We start from the raw sequence: 14,081 nt of genomic DNA, 5'->3' as shown, positions 1-14,081 counted from the left end.
AGAGAAGCTTGGCACAGCTGCCGCCTCTGTCTTCAGCCCTGGGGGTGGGCAGGCAGCTTTTACCTGGCCCCCACATTCCACAGGCTCCGGGATTCCAGCAGGGAACAACAACAACGAGGAGATGCCATCAGCATTCCCCACTCCCAAGCAGGATCTTACAGAGCAGTGGGAAAAGCTTTAACCAGCCCCTGGGAGGTGGTTTGGGGATGAATTTCACCCCACGGCCTTGATTTCTTGTCTCCCCAGTTGCCTGGACCAAGGCAGGTGATAAATTTGGGATGCTCAGGCCATCTGACCTTACACAGCCAGGGCACATCGCTGCTCCTCCTGCGTCATCTCCCCCAGTGCCCCCTGCTTTTCTGTGCCACAACCCTGAGAATGCCTTTCCTTGTTTTCCAGAGGCTCCTCATTGTTCCTGGCAGGATGGGCAGAGCACGGGGCGCACAATGCGGTACCCTCTGCTCAGGATGTACGCTGGTCATCCCAGCGCAGGAAAATGCTTATGGAGAGGCTTCCTCAGCCAGCTGCCTCCTCACTTTCCCTCCCCCTTCCCAGCAGATCCTCAGGACAATCCTGGTGGTCTGATTACCAGCCACCCTTCATAGGAACTCACTGCAGGTGACCAAAATGTTCATCACCCATGGAAGGTTCCATGAATATTCAAAGCCCACCACAGGTAAATGCACCTCTATCCCAAAATCTGAATCCCACCGAGGACTGGAAGAGCAATCCAGAGGGTTGTGTCTGTTGTGTCCATCCCATCTGATGACAGCAGCCTCCATCCTTGTCGATGTCATGTGAGCAGTAAATGAGCCCTGGAGTCCTTTCATCCCCTGCCAGCCTTTGTCCTTGGCACACAAGAAACTCCTGGGCATCCTGAGCGTGGGGCCAGGGCTGGTCTCCATCTGCTCAGCAGCCCGTGGAACAAAGACTTCTCTGGGTGTGCAGCCCACACTGAGCTCTGCAAATGACATTAATTAGTCTATAATTAGTTCTTAGCCCCTCATGGCTCAGGATAGTGTGTCCACGTCAGCCCCGTGTCAAGGACATCCTCCCTGGGGGCTTGTACAACACAAGGAATCCACCCTGACATCACGGCTCCTCGTAAATCCCAGATCTGAGGCAGCTTTTTCCATCTCTCACGCTTGAGTTCACTTCCTGGAATGGCTCGTGGTAAATCAGGGATTGTGGGGTTTGGGTGGCAATCCCAGGCACCAGTTTCTACACACCCCGAAAAGTTCAGGGGAAAATACCAACTGGATTTTCCTGGGACCATCAAATTTGCTTCAGAGCTAAAAACCTCATCAATAATTATCTCTCAATGCAAGTCACCTCAGCCCTGCCAAGGCCAAAAGCCACTACATGGACAGGATCCAGCTCACTTAGGATCAAAGAATCCCAGGATCATTTAGGTTGAAAAAAGCTCCAAAATCATGGAATCCAACCTGTCACTCATCCCCAGCTTGTCACCCAGCCCAGAGCACTGAGTGCCACATACAGTCATTTCTCGGATCCCTCCAGGGATGGGGACTCACCACCTCCCTGAGCAGCCCATTCCAATGGTGAGTCCCCCTTTCTGGGAAGGAATTCCTCCTGCTGTCCATCCTGACCCTCTCGCAGCACTGAGCAGCACTGATGTGGAGCAGTGAGGATTTCAGGATCACGTGGAGCTGCAAGCACTGAGATCCAAGCTGTCACAGACACCCCCAAAAATGCAGTGACAGCCTCACCACAGATTTTCTTCACACTTTCACTGCTCTCCTCACTCACCTTGAGGGAATTCCCTGGGGGGGACTCGCTTCTGTCTCCTTCCCCCAAGCACTGACCTGTTGTTCACACCTCGCCTCACCTTCACCTCACCACCAGCACTGCTGTGGGTGGATGTCCTGTGGGAAGCCCAGGAGATGATCAATGTTTGATCAATGTTTGGGGTCGACTTTTGGAAAAATGTGATCTTTAATGTCCCTTCCAACCCAAAGCATTCCATGATTCTCTGTAAGGACCGGGGAGTTCTCACTGACTTTATACCATCAGATAAATTCCCTGTGTCTTTCCAGAGGCTCAGCATCCAAGACCTTCCTTCAATTCATGTGGAATCACAGACCAGATGACCTACAGGGGTGATGGCTCAGCAAAACTTCTGAGTCTGCCCCCACCAGCGGGAAAGAATCAGTTAAAAATACCAGAGTGGTTTGAATCCCTTTTCCTCTGAGGCCTGAATGAGCCTGAGGGAGGAAAGTGCTCCTCAGGGCCCTGACATCTGAATGTGCTGCTAAGGAAGAGGTGTGTATCACATCCACAATAATTCACTCGGGTTTGAAGGCTCCAAGTGGCCTTTGAATGACAATTTGCTCGCAGAGGCCATAAATACACGACGTGATTTATTGGGCTTTGGTTAACATGGGAAACAACCCAAGAAAGGGATTTTGGAATTGTGGCTTTGCATTATTTAATGTGCGTTCTGTCCAACCCAGGAGCCTGAGGAACAGGGGGGTTTGGGGAGGGGTGGTCACTTGACCCAGCAGTGAAAAACAAGATTTTGAGTGCAATTAACAGCTCAGTTTGCTGTCTGTGGTTACTTTTATTTGATTAATTGGGTGCAACTGCCTGGTGGAGTTCCCAGATTTTGGGGAGGAGGAGATGTTGGAGAGATGGGAAAAAGAACGGGGATAGAGATTCGTGATCTCAAGCACGTTCAAAGCCTAAAGCAGCCGGGAGAAGCCTTGTTTCACAGGGCACTGCAGGACCCAGCAGGCACGATCATGGGAAGATGCACCCGTGCAATTCACCAGCTCAGGAGTTTCCAGGATACTCCTCAGGTTTGCTTTGAAAGCAGAAAATATCTGCTCAGAGGAAATGTTGATGGAAACCTCTTAGCCAGGTCCAAAATCTCGAGATTTTCCAGTGGTGTCCAGTTTGGACAGGCTGGAGAGATGTTCTCCAGGTCTCCAGAGCGGTAACTCCTGCTTTTCACCGTGCCCTTGAACCTCAACCTTTTCCACCCCAGCTAAACCCCCAACAGTTTGATTGCAAAGCCACCAAGAAAGTTGTTGCTTGTCCATTTAACCAAAATCCCTTCACTGCACCATGACTTTGTGCACGTGGGGCGGAAAGAGGACACAGCAGAGAGGCTTTACTGGAAGTTTCCCTGGATTTTTCTACCACTGATAAGAGATTAAACACATGGACATCCTCTGTGGTGTCCCAGACAAGGGCTGGAGCTCCTGGATCTTGGCGAAGCAGAGGAAGACAAGAGCTTTGCAGGGATCTCATCCAAGGCTTTTTTCCCCAAAGCAAAACAAAAATATTCTCTGGAAGCATCAAAGGCTTTTGCAAAGAGAAATAAAAGTTTCCAGCTTGGGGTTTTTTTGGAGCCAAATCTGTGTCCTCATCCAGTGGGTGAGGGATAAGGGTCAGGAGGGAAAAGTGCTTGGCTCTGGAGGAAAAAAGCCCCAGGCAAAGGGGAAATCAAATGAGAAATAATTTTTTTAAAATCCAAAAGGAAGTTTCAGACCCCTCCTCATGACTCATGCAACATTATTTGCCAGAAATTATTCAAAATTATTCTGGCCCACGCTGCTCTTCCCCACCTCTGGAATTCCCATGCATCCTGCTCCTCTGAGCATCCACGGTCCCGAGGACCCCCAGCACCCACCTTGCTCCTGCCTCCAGAACCAAAATAACCCAGGAAAAATCCCTCTTCTCTGGCAGCTCCATCAGGAAAAAAACAGGGCACCCTTGTTTTCAGTATCTATTCAGCTGCTTAAAAGAGCAGGAAATTTGGGCCATTTGCTTTACCCATTGTATCTTCTGTTATTCATCAATTTTGGAAAACAGCCTCTAAAATTGTTTCCGGCTCCCCTTTCCCATGTAAATCACTCCAAGGTTTTGTGTTTTTTGTCTTCCCAAAAAAAAAAAAAAAAAAAACAAAAAAAACGAGAAAGAAAAAATAGCCAAACATAACATTCTGTTGTTCGAAGCAAGATTTTTTTTCACTTCATTTCCAATTTAGCAACTCCGCGGAGCTCCCCTTTCCCTAAAAGCCTGGAAACAGAGGAAGCAGTTCCTGCCTGCGGCTGCACGCAAGCAGCAAATGCCACAGCTGAATGTTGTTTTCCTGTCCCCTCTTACTGCTCCGTCAGCTCCCTGCAGCATCCGAGGGGGCATCGGTCAGCCCAGGGAACAATCCCCCCCCCTCCTGGAGAGTTTTCCAAGTGCTGACTCTGCTCCAGCCCCGGGGATGATGGAAAAGGCTCTTTGCAGCCAGGGTGTGATGCTGCGCTTTGGGAATTCAAGGTAGGTATCGCGGGTTTGGGGAAAAAATCTGATTTTTTTACTATTTTTTCATAGGTGAAAGAACATTTCTAGGTTTGGGAGGAGATGTGCAAAGGCCAATGAAAAGGGGATGTGATCATAACCACTCCTGACAGCACGAGGCACACATGAAACCCTATCTTGGATGATTCCTAAAGGAGGAGCCAAGGCCAGCATGGACCAGGTTTAACAGGGAATCCCTTTGTTTTTCCACCAGGGTCCTGCCCTGCTGATCCCAGACTGCATCAACACATGGATATTTCAGTAGGCGCTTCACTTGCGGTTTCCCACAAAGACCCAGCTTCAAGACTCATCTAAAAATATTAAAAATATATAATTTGTTTTGTTTCTAAGCTCCATTTCAATTAGATAACGGGAAGGAATTGTTCCCTGGGAGGGTGGGGAGGCCCTGGCACAGGGTGCCCAGAGAAGCTGTGGCTGCCCCATCCCTGGCAGTGTCCCAGGCCGGGCTGGACGGGGCTTGGATCAACCTGGGACAGTGGAAGGTGTCCCTGCCCATGGAGCTGGATGAGCTGTAAGGTCCCTTCCAACCCAACCCATTCCACATTTTTATGATTTAGCTGCACCCATTTCCCTTACCAAGGTGCAAGGAGACTCCCTATGCAGCCATGAGGAGCCTGGAGCTCCTCTAACCTTTCCCAGAAGGATCAGAAGGAAGCTGGGATGAGCTCAGCCGAGCCCTGCCAGGATGTGCAGAGTCAGGCCAGCCACTTCCCAGTGGGTTCACACACACAGAGGAGGGGAAAAATAATAAAAAACCCAAGCAGAAAGAAATATTCCTATTGCAGCTTTTGCTTCTGGAAATCCCCTGTTTGGCCTGGAGTGAGTCAGCCAAAATGTTGACCTTGGAATTATGATGGGAATGTCGTGTGACATAAAAGGAGTGTGGAGCAGCCCAGCTGCAGCGTGGAGCACTGGGATGAGCCAGCAGCTGATGAGCTCACCAGTCCAACCGTGCTGCAAATGCAGCGTTGGTGGGGGAAGAGAGAACTGCTGTATTCCAGCAGAAAGGTAAATCCAAGGAAAACAGCTCCTCATGCATGGGAACAGCCCACCAAAGCCAGCATCCACAGGGAAGGGTAAGAAACAGGTTGCCTGAAGAGTTCAGCAGAGTATTCCCATTTTAATCAGAATTTTTCCAGCTTTTGAGGCAGCTCATCCAATGCCTCATGCCTCAAAGCAAACAGAGAAAGAAAATCCAGGTGGATATTTTTTGCCCAGGAAAAGTTTCTCAGTAAAATATCCGAGCTCAGTTTTGGACCCATAGAAGGAGACGTGGAAGCGTGTAATTAATTAATTAATTGATTGATATCAGAGTTGTTGCCACTCTCAGAAGACAAGTAGGGAAGGAAGGTGGAAGTTTAGTCGCTGCCAGGAGAGAAAGGTCAGATCCTGAAAACCCATCCCATGCTGGGAATCCAGTTATGGAAATATGGGCTGGTCCAGCACAAGTTTCTCCAGGTTTGGAATTCTTTGCCAGGCACTGGCCTGTGGCTGCCAGGTTGTCCTTCCTCCCTCTTAGACTGAGAAATCCCCTCTTTTCCTGGAACAGGAAAAAATTAGGAGGAAATTGCAATGACTTTTTTCCTTAAGTAATTTCTTCGGTTGCCAAGGGGAAAATCCCAACGACACATCCCAGTCAAACCTTGGGAAGTTTTATCGTGGATGTATCCTAGAAGTTGTCCCTGTCCCTTCTCATGTCCAGCAGCTCCCAAAGCACGATGGAACGTGACTTTTTACTGGAAAATCCCACTGATTACAGCAATTCTGGAATAAGGCAGGAAGTACCTGCAGGGCTGAGAGAATTGGGATCGTTCAGCCTGGGGAAGAGCAGGCCCTGGGGAGACCTTGGAGCCCCTTCCAGTGCCTAAAGGGGCTCCAGGACTGCTGGAGAGGGATTCTGGAAAAAGGTTTGGAGAGACAGGACAAGCAGAAATGGCTTCCCACTGACACAGTAGATGGGATATCGAGAAGGAATGTGGATGTTGGGAACTAGATCAGCTTGAAGATCTCTTCCAACCCAAACAATTCCACGATTCTGTGATTAAGGGGACGAAGCCAGACTCCAGCTGAGGAGCTGATATCAGCACATTTCCCGCAGCACAGTTTTTATCCACCTCCCGATTTCCCAGGAAAGCAGAGGTGGGCTGCATACTTTGGAATGATAAGGGCCAAAAGGAGTCCCTACAAACCTCACCGTGACCTCAGCAATGGTGTCTCACTTCTACCTTCTCCTAAAGGATCTGTGCCTGTTGCGATCGGCCTCCTGGTGTGTCCCGCGCCTCCTCCGCTCCAACCCCGTCCTCCTTTGGAGCAGGAGCAGGAGATGAGTGCTTAATGAGTGAGCAGAGCACATAGTTTCCCTGCAAGAAGCATCTCTCTCCGGGCTCCTGCCAGATTCCGAGTCTCTCCCCCGTGCAGACCGCCCTGGGAGTCGGGAATTATCAGGGGGTTCCAGAGACTTCCCACCGCGGCACCAGCCAAGGAACCTGCGGCCTTTCCGCTCCCAAACGCAAGTTTGGGGTGATGGTTTTGTGAGGGAAAAAAGCCCTGGGAGTCCCAGTGGAGCTTGGGAACACACAGAAAAAGGGATCCCTGGAGTTTAGAGAGCTAAATTCATTAATGCTCGGGGCAGGGGAAGGCTTGGCCTCCATTCCTTAGGTCACAGCGACAGCAGAGGAAGTCTGGCAGGGCCACGCTGTGGGATGGAGATTGCTCTCCAGGGTGACTCCGAAAGGCAATAAAAAAAAGAAGACAATAAGGAGAGAGATCATAAAAACCCTCCCGCTTTTGATTTTCTCCCGGCAATGCCAGGCTTTTCAGGAAGGCCTAATGTGTGCCTACAGATTTACTGGCCCCCAGGCACAGGGGGCAAAGGGACAGAGGTGACGTTACTTGGCAGCTCCAGCCAAGGCTTTGCCATCGAGCTGAGCAAAAATAGGTGGCTGGATAAAATGGGGTCAGAATTATCTTTTCCCTGAAGAGCCCTGAAAAAGGACCAGGACCTTAAATCAGAGTTATTCCTGCTGGAGGCAGCTTTTTCTCCCTAGAACAAACACCAGCCTGTTCTGCCAGGAATGGGAAAGGCTCTGGACAAACAATGTCACAGCCTCAGGCCATGCAGCTGGAGAGACACCGGGAATCCTTGGGATGATAAAAGCTGATGTTGGCTACTCCAGGAGCCAAGAGCAGCTCCTGTTGTTCTGCTTGGCCTCCACCACAGCAGAGCTTGATGTGGCCACCACCCAGAGCTCAGCTCAGTCCCACAAGCTCACCCTGAACACACAAAGAGGGTAAAAAGCCCAAATCCAAAGTCAGCTTGGAGCCTTGAGGACCATCTCTCCTTGGAGGGCTTGGCTGCTCCCATGAGGATCCCATTCGGGGTGAATCAGGACAGTGGGACCTGATTTTTCTCCATCCATTAAACCCCACTCGAACTGGGTACCAGATGAGGGACGATGAGTCTGTGGAGTCAAACCTGGACACAACGAATTCCTCTCACCTTTCCAAGCCCTGGCTGTCCAAACTTGGGTGCTGGACATTCCCAAGGGATGTTCCTGGAGGAGAACCAGGCTTGTGGCTCAAACCCTTTGCTGATGATGCTCCAAGGAGAGCAGTGGGAAGGGATGAGCTGGGGAATGGGATGTGGAAAGAGCAAAAAACATCTTCTGAGAGGAGCTTTGGAGTTTTGTTTTCACACTTCACTTTCTCTTCTTTTTATCCCTTGGAGCAAGAATGCCTAAATAGATATTTTTGGAACCATTGGAATGTTTTCTTCCAGGGGAATTGAAATATTCTGCTGATATTAAAGAATTATGGAATTACATGACCATCAGGATGAAAGGAGAAAGCTCAGCCTGGTTTCTTCTTGTAATTTGGTGAAACGAAGGCACTCCCTGAGAAGGATTCCATTGCACCAAAGCCATTTCCCATGAAAAGCTGCTCTGCCTGACTCATTCCAGTGCCAGGGATCATGGAATTTCATGGATAACAGCCAATATCATGGCTGGTGGTGGAAACACAGCACATGGAGCATCCAAGATGTTCACTACTGACTGCCCTGGGGGAAACCCCTCCAACAGCTAAAAATCAAACATTTATCCTCATTAAGGTGACATAATTCTTAGTTTTATTCCCTTTTATTGGGTTTTTTTTTTGGGGGGGGGAGTTCAGTTGGGTTTTTTGTCAGTCCTCTCCAACCAATGACTCTCTACCCCAAAAGCCAAAACCCTTCTCCACCCTTCTTGCAGATGAGACACCTTGACCATGTTTTGGATGTCCCCCGGTGAGGTGACTCCACCATGCCAGGAGTCGCTTGCACACTTTATAAATGCTGCCAGAAACGCCTGGATAACGGGAAAATCCTAAAAAACACCCAAGAAAAACGAAAAATCCATGCCTTTTAGCTATGGATGTGTGGAAAAACACATTAATCTTGCAGAACACGGCCAGCAGACAGGAGCCAAAAGGTTGCCACCAGGGTGTGGTGAAGGGGAGACATTTCCATGCTATTGCTCAGCAGGTCACAGCAACAGGATGCTGATAACATCCTGCAAACTTCCTCCCTCAGCTGGCCTGGAAAAAAATCCCGAAAATGAAGGCCCCGAGGCACATCATGAGCAGCCAACCATTCACAAATCCACCTTCTGGGAATGTTGTGTTTCAGGGCAGGCCGGGGATGCGCCGCTTTTCTCTGGTTGTAAAGGAGACAACTGGAAAGGAAGAGAAACAGGGAAAATGGGGAAAACAGGGCAAACAGGGCAGAGCTCCATGGCCAGCAGGACTGTGGGGTGATGGCTCAGGGATCACAGTGCCACTCCTTTTATTGTTCCAGATGGATTTTAAATGGAGCAGCACTAGAAAAGAGGTTTTTTAATAGCTGGGTTTACACTTTTTCCTTGTCCTTTGGAGTTCAAAGAGGTTCAGAGTTATGCTCTCAATGACACAGAGATAAATCCAGGGGAAGGCAAAGCAACAGGAGAGGATTTCCTCAAAAGGCAGGGAGAGCAGGAGATTCCCACCTCATCCAACACCTTTAAAATCCATTAAATTAATTCCATTCAAGCTTTGACAAGAGATGAGCAGGATTTCTGCAGTGCAGTCGGGCTCGTGGCGGGGGGCAGCAAGAAGAAAATTGTTTCCCCAGAGCACTGAGGGATTTTTTTTTTCTCCTTTTGCAAAGGAAAACACAAAGAGAGGCTCAGAAAGAGAAGTGAAACCTGCCTGCAAAGAAAAATGGCTGAGAATAAAAATCCTAAAAAAAAAAATTCTAAATATATCCTGGTTTGAGCAAAACAATTTCCTCCAGCAAGGTCACTAAATTCCAATTCACTCCAGTCATGACACTTGGTTCTCAGGGAGGATGGGACCTGGCCTCTGTGAGATGCCAGGGGCATTCCCAGACCCCACTGAAGGGGATTTTACCTCTGAAGGAGACTCAGTTCCCCCAAATCCTGCACAAGCCATTTCCAACCATTTCTTCTCTGCATTAAACTCTCACTCCCCAAAAAGGGAGATGTCCTTGGCACAGCCTGGTGGGCAGGAGGAGGAGGATGTGGGACAGCACTGGTGAGGGGATTTCTTCTGCTCAGAGCAGTGTAAGCAGGGCTGGGCTGCTGGTTAAACCACAAACCTGAGCTGTGGGGACACCAAAATGCCACAAACACAAGGAAAACGCAGTCCTACCCCCCCCCCCCTCCCCCCCGCCATTTCCTCAACTCACTTGAAGTGGATGAAAACCGTGGGACTGTAGAAGGGTTTGGGTTGGAGAGGACCTTAGAGCTCATCCAGTGCCACCCCAGCCAAGGGCAGGGAGACCTTCTGCTGATCCAGGCTGCTCCAAGCCCTGTCCAGCCTGGCCTTGGGCACTGCCAGGGATCCAGGGGCAGCCACAGCTGCTCTGGGCACCCTGTGCCAGGGCCTCCCCACCCTCCCAGGGAACAATTCCTTCCCAAAATCCCATCTAAACTCAGTTTGAAGCCATTCCCACTCTTGCACAGCAATGCAGGGCCCCATCCCTCCAACACACCAACTCTGGGTCTCTGCCGCTGAACTTCAAGCCCCAGGAATGTGATGGTTCCCAAAAAAAGCGGAACAGCTGGGGACAGTGTCCCAGGCGTTATCTCCCACCCTAATTAACACCTTTGAGTGGCCGCCAGCCGCGGGCTGGGAAGTCAACTTTGCTCTGAAGTCCGTTCCTCGCACCAGAGGGAGCTTGTCAGCCCCTGCCTCCCATCCCTGCTCCCCTTATCTCCCCCCGGAGCTTTCCTGTTTACATTTCCCATTAGATTCCCGTAATTAATGCCCTGACAGCGCAGGCTGGTTGGGAATGGTGCTGGTTGCCCCTCGGCACAGCCGGGATGAGCAGCAGCTCCTGCAACCCCCCCACCTGGAGATGCCCCCGGAATTTTGGGGTGACACTCCCCCGCCTACAAAGCTGATCATGGATTTGCCTAGGATTTGCTTCCAGTGGGGAGGAAGCAGCAGCCCCAAATGCACCCAGAGGGATCTGCCTTAGGATGGATGCAAATATTTCCTGTGCTGGGGGAGCAGTTTTGGCTGCACATGCCAAAATCAGTTCCAGGCAGCTTGGGCACAAGGGAAGAAGCCTGGGACAATGCAGTGGGCACTGTAAAACCTGGCACAGGGAGATTCCCTGATCCTTTAATCCCTCAGGAGGTGCAGTTAATGCCCAGCATGCAAATATTTGTACCCCTGCATGGCACAACGCTGCTTTTCCCGGGAAATGCCCAAATTCTCCCTGTTTTCCCTCATTTCCCCCCGTTTTACCCTGCAGCAAATAGAAAAGCTCAGGTGTTCAGGCACAGCTGCTGGTGTCTGTCCAGTCACAGGGCAGGGATGTATTAAAAACACAGCTTTTACACATTTTCTTCCATTCCTATTTCCCAAACTATCCCAAATTTCCAACAAAACAGGCCACGGGGATTCTCAGCTCTTGATCTAGCGGTGTGTCAGGCTCAGTGACCAGCAGGCATTTTCTTGGAGAGAAGAAAAAAGAGAAACCTACCCAGATTTCCCTGTAGCCAACAGGAGAAGACTCCACCACCCCATCCCAGGGTTTAGATCCCGCTGACATCCAATGCCATTCCTTCCGACGCCAGTGGGGGGAAGCCAGAGCCATAAAACCCCGTCCCTCGCCCTTAATTGGAGGCCAGCCCTGTGCAGATCCCTATCTGAATCAAAGCCCCCCAGCTGCTGGATGCGTGGCAGGGGCCCTTTGGTGGAAACAGCCCCCTTGCTGTTATATGGCATCCAGGGGAGCTGTGGCTGTCGCCTTTCCAGGCCTCTGGAATCCCCGGGGATTTAGGGAGCTGCAGCACAGCCGTGCTCGCCCTCATCCACACGGAGGTAGCAGGGTGATAGGTGCCATAAAAAAGAGCGGAGTAGGGGCAGATACGGATCTTTAAGGAGGGAGGAAATTTGGCAGGGGGTTGGAGTAAAACAGGAAGAAAAGGGGGGGGGGAAGGGAAAAGAAAAAAGCTTTGAAATCAAAGCCCTGGTTGATCCCACCTCGAGGTTGGGGAGCAGATGAGAAGGGAGAGGTGGGTTGGGGAGGGAAAGCCACCCCTGGGGTGTGGATGTGGTTGTTATTAACACCTTTTTGAGGTGCACACACAGAAATCACCCCAGGCTCAGCAGAGACAGAGGTGCCTGTGCTGGTGACTTCCAAGCAGGATTCCTTAAGGAAAATCGATCTGGCTCCAGTGCCTGGGAGCTCTTCTGCTTGACTGATAACCTCAAAGCATCAATATTGAGCCTTTATCAACACGTGGCAGAAGCACAACAGAAATAAGCCCAAATCTGGAGGGAGGGGTAGAGCATTTTACGCCTCAAAATCCAGAAAACAGCAAAATCGTGCTGTGGGTTTGGCCCAAAATATTGACTTTTTTACTACCTGAAATTGCACATCCTGCACCATTACTTCCCTCCAGCCCCCATTTTTCTGGCGTGTTCAGCTCAGTTCTTTTCTGCCTTCCATGCAGTAAATCCTGCTCATCCTCCGAGTGGGATCAGCCCCTGCTGCTGTTCCCACGTTTCTTTCCCATGGCTGATCCCTCACCGGGGGTTCCTTTCCAGCTGCCAGGCTCATCCCTGCCATAAACTTGAAAAGAACCTTTTCCTTTGGAAGCCCCTTCAGCTGCCAGGGCAGAAGGGCTTGGAAATGTCCCCTCTCCCTGCTCCTGCTGGCCACGCTTCCATGTGTTCCCCAGCTGGAAGTTCTGCCTCCAGCAGCACTGACCCTGCTCCCGACCAGGATCCACGGCACGCCGGGGTCACTGGCAGTGTGGGAAGGGAATTAACCTTTTTGCAAGGATGAGTGGGGGAATTGCTGCTCTTGTTTTCCCCTTTCCCTCCAACAAACCTCGCTGAGAGCTCTGCAGCAGCCTCAGCTCCTCCGGCTGGAAAAATCCTGCTCCTCGCTGTTGGGACAATAAATATTTTTCCCTCCACCCACCCGGGTCAAGAACCTTCAGGTCAGCCTGGAGGAGCTGAGGGTGCTCGGGGCTCGCTGCTTTCAGCCCCAGCATTCCTCCAGCACATCCCCCCGCAGGAGTTGCCGCCGATTTAGGATGGCATCCAAATCCTTTGGAGCCAGCGGCTGCGGCTGTGCCAGGAGCAGAGGCTCAGCTGTGACAAAGGCGAGGGCAAAGAGCAGGAGCGGGACATGCTCAGGTGCCCTGCCCGCTGCTCCAGAGGGTGGAAATCATCCTGTGGTGCGGGAGCTCTGCTTTTCCTGCGCTGGTTGCTAAGGGCAGCCCGGAGGAGCTGAGCTGCCGGCGAGCCCCTGAGGATGTGGGGAAATTATCCAGCTCGTTTGATGAAATCCTACCCTGGCTGGCAAAGGAAAAATCCAGCAGCACAACAAATCCTGCCTGGGGGCTCGGGGATTGGATTAAAAACACAGCCGCCACTTGACGCAAAGCGCCAGTTCGGGATAAATTCAGGCTGCTGGTTCGCAGCTGCCCGTTCACCGGCGTGCTGGCAGATCCCGTGCTGGGAAGGGAATTGTTTGTGTCATTCCACCCTCCTGCCTCGGCCAGCACCGCTTGTCCCCGGCTGGCACCGCACGGTGACACCGCTCAGGCTCATCAAGCACCGGTGGTGTGAGGGGGTGGAACGAGATGATCCTCAAGGACCTTTCCAACCCAAACCATCCCGGGATTCCGCAGGCGCAGCACTCACAGCCTGTGCCGCATCCAGCACCCACACCTGAGGCTCCCTCACAGCAGCTGGATGTGAACAGCGCAGCGCCCACAGCACCCAAAATGTGCACGGCGCCCTTGGAACGTGCTGCAGGGCACCCAAAATGTGCACAGCGCCCTCAGTGCATTCAAATCAGCACCCAAAATGCGCACAGCACGCTTGATGCATTCAAATCAGCACCCAAAATGTGCACAGCGCCTTTGATGCATTCAAAACAGCACCCGAGACATGCACAGCACCCTTGGAGCATGCTGGAGAGCACCCAAAATGTGCACAGCACCTTTGGTGCATTTAGACCAGCACCCAAAATGTGCACAGCACCCTTGGAACCTGCTGGAGAGCACCCAAAATGTGCACAGCACCCTTGGAGCATGCTGGAGAGCACTCAAAATGTGCACAGCACCCTCGATGCATTCAAACCAGCACCCAAAATGTGCACAGCACCCTTGGAACGTGCTGGAGAGCACCCAAAAGGTGCACAGCACCCTCGATGCATTCAAGCCAGCACCCAAAATGTGCAC

The 14,081-nt window shown here is 51.3% G+C and overlaps 1 long non-coding RNA gene across 1 annotated transcript; it reads left to right on the top strand.

The window, feature by feature from the left end:
* Nucleotides 1–4,001: 4,001 nt before the first annotated feature.
* LOC121664033 lies at nucleotides 4,002–4,656 on the top strand. Its single transcript, XR_006015852.1, has 2 exons — nucleotides 4,002–4,296; nucleotides 4,532–4,656. It is a non-coding gene; the product is annotated as an uncharacterized LOC121664033 (long non-coding RNA).
* Nucleotides 4,657–14,081: the final 9,425 nt, after the last annotated feature.

The sequence above is a fragment of the Corvus kubaryi genome, unplaced genomic scaffold, assembly GCF_017639235.1.
Source record: "Corvus kubaryi isolate FWS band 111438036 unplaced genomic scaffold, C.kubaryi_AGA036_p1.0 37300, whole genome shotgun sequence".
Lineage (NCBI taxonomy): Eukaryota > Metazoa > Chordata > Aves > Passeriformes > Corvidae > Corvus > Corvus kubaryi.
The sequence above is the reverse complement of the archived record's forward strand: the minus strand, read 5'-3'. Positions and strand labels throughout refer to the sequence as shown.